Consider the following 2,686-nt stretch of genomic DNA (forward strand, 5'->3'; position numbering starts at 1 on the left):
GAAAATTATGGACCTATGACATGGATCTGTCCTCCAGAAGGCACTAAATAAACTGTATCACATGACAAATACTACAGTGTTATCAAGGCATAGTACTAAAATGAAAGAGCATTAAAAGTGCCATAGAATTATAAGCCAACTGGGGACAGGAGCCTGCTTCTTCTCATTCCTCGTTAACTTTTCTTTCCAGAAAACTACAATTTTTCTCCAATTGTAGCTCACGACATTGGGCAAATGTATGTGTTTATTATTTCTGTATTCTTTGTGTTTTATTTTAAAATATTAGGGTTTTTTTCCATTTGCAAACAACCAGTTTAGTTATTTGCTTTATACTTACACACACACACACACACACACACACACGCACACTAATTTTTATTCAATTTTGATAGGTGAGAAGCTGGTTGGTTTGAATGTTGCCATTTTGTGAAATTTTGCTTCAGCATAAAAAAATAAATTGTTTAGTCTAGATGTTCAAAACCATTAGCACGGAAGAAAAACACCAGCAGGAAGTAATTCTGTTTGGCTCAGGCAGGTTTTATACCCAAGGTTATATATAAGCTGGAATCATTCAGCTGCCTCCTTTTTAATATGTCATGTCTCCAGCCTGAATCTTGCACGCTGATTTCCCTAATGGTTTCTAATCTGGGCCAGATTTTTCAAAGTGGGTGAAACTAGATTCCCGCCGACTTCCCCTGCCAGCCTCCCTGTATTCAGACGCGCTCTCTCCTTTTTCCGTCTCACTTGCACAGACATTATTTTCCTAGCAGTGCTGTTACTAGTGGGAGATGGGTCATGTGTTCATATTTACATTATTTTTAGTCTTTTTAGGACCACAGAATTACAGATTCTTTAAAAAAAAATAACGCGATAAAACATAGAATAATGTCAAAGAGGTAACTGTGCTACTTTCAAAAAAATTTCTTTTAAGCAAGTAAAACGGTGGTGAAGCAAATGGGTCCTGGGGCCAGACTGCAACTTGTGACTCTTGGTTTCCCCACCTACTAGCTAGATGACCTTGAATAGGTCACTTAATAGTTCAAAGGTTTCAGTTACCCAATGTGCAAAATGGGGATAATAATACTAGTTTCTATCTCCTAATGTTGTTGATAAGATTTTTTAAAGTAATTGATATACAGCATTTATTTATTTATTTTTACTTTTTTTAGGCAAAGGCAACTCTTGGTTCACCTCACGGATTGCAAGGACCTTGTCAGCTGACAATTGCTTTCTTTTTATTTTTTTATTTTTTACGCCTACAGCACCTGGTTTTCCTAGGTGGTCTCCCATCCAAATACTAACCAGGCCCGACCCTGCTTAGCTTCCGAGATCAGATGGGACTGGCTTGTTCAGGGTAGCATGGCCGTAGACAATATACAGCATTTAAATCAGAGCTTGGTGCATTGGAACCTGTGTGTGCTAGCTATTGTCGGTATTATCATAATTATAAGGTACCATAATTCAATAATCTCATTAATTCTCAGAAAGTAGTTTCATGGAATATCACAGGGTATTTCATATTCACACTCACCGCCTCCTTTTCTAGCACTTCTTGAAGTATTTGAAATACAAGAGAATAAAAAAACTCTTCTCAAGAAATTGCATTACAAAAGTCAGCAGAAAAGTATGATGTGGTAGACACTGTTGGTTAAATGACCCAACCCCACTTCTAGCCTCTTTCCTAAGTCCTCTTCCAACTTGGAATGTCCACATGACACAGCACAGCAGGAAAAGGCTTCTTCCTTTCCCTTCCTGATGAAATGATGGCTGGGCTGCAAGAGACTTCCCAGGCCGGTGAAGGAAATTTTAGAAGAATCAGAGATGTCAGTACTGACATTGCTGAGCTCTTGAACCAGTGCCAGCAACAACCCATTCACAGATTTTTTTTTGATCATGTATGAAAATAAACCCCTTTACAATGAAGATATCATCTCAGGTTTTCTAACACACGCAGACAAAAGCATTCCTGTCTCAGACATTTACAGACTCTCTCCCTTGCTCTGGAGACTATCCAAGAGATATCAGCCGGCAGCACTCATCTGCACCCAATGCCACTGAGTCTTATTTCTTTTCCTGGGGTAAAAATAGGTCCTTGATGCTTGTGCTTCTATATGTTCAGCCTTTCTTACCATAAGCTGAATCCTGGAAATATCCAGGAAGCCCTTCATGCCAGGTCTTCTCCAGTCCATCTTCTTGATCCCAGGTGCTGATCCCACTTCCAGCTGCTCATGCTGCAGCTTTTCATTTCTCGCCTTCCAGAAAGCCACATTCTGGGTGACCAGTGTACCTGTTACTGATGCCACTCGTTACTCTCAGCACAAACATCACCAGATTTCTCTTCAACTTGAGAATGGGGCCTACATCTTCCCATCACTTGTCTCTCTACCATATCAGTTTTATTATCTTGGCCAGTTTTTCCAGTCCCCAATTATTTCAAAAGGCCTTTCTACCCAATCAATCCTCAGCCCCTTCCTGTTCTCTAGTGAAGTTTAGTTACAGCTGTATACACAATAAAGCTGATAAAAGCTATATAATGTATGAACAGTGTTACCAAGGAGCATATCCAATTGTCACTTTGTGTTATGAGACAATCTAATTGTTCACTGAAACAAATACATTATTAAACTATTTTTAAATTGACTATGTACTTAAGAGAGTGCTTCTTCAGATCTACAATTATTCAACC

General features: G+C 39.1%; 1 pseudogene; it reads right to left on the reverse strand.

The window, feature by feature from the left end:
• Positions 1-1,253: 1,253 nt before the first annotated feature.
• On the reverse strand, positions 1,254-1,371 carry LOC111730731 (annotated as a pseudogene).
• Between the last annotated feature and the right edge of the window lie 1,315 nt (positions 1,372-2,686).

The sequence above is a fragment of the Pteropus vampyrus genome, unplaced genomic scaffold, assembly GCF_000151845.1.
Source record: "Pteropus vampyrus isolate Shadow unplaced genomic scaffold, Pvam_2.0 Scaffold332, whole genome shotgun sequence".
NCBI lineage: Eukaryota > Metazoa > Chordata > Mammalia > Chiroptera > Pteropodidae > Pteropus > Pteropus vampyrus.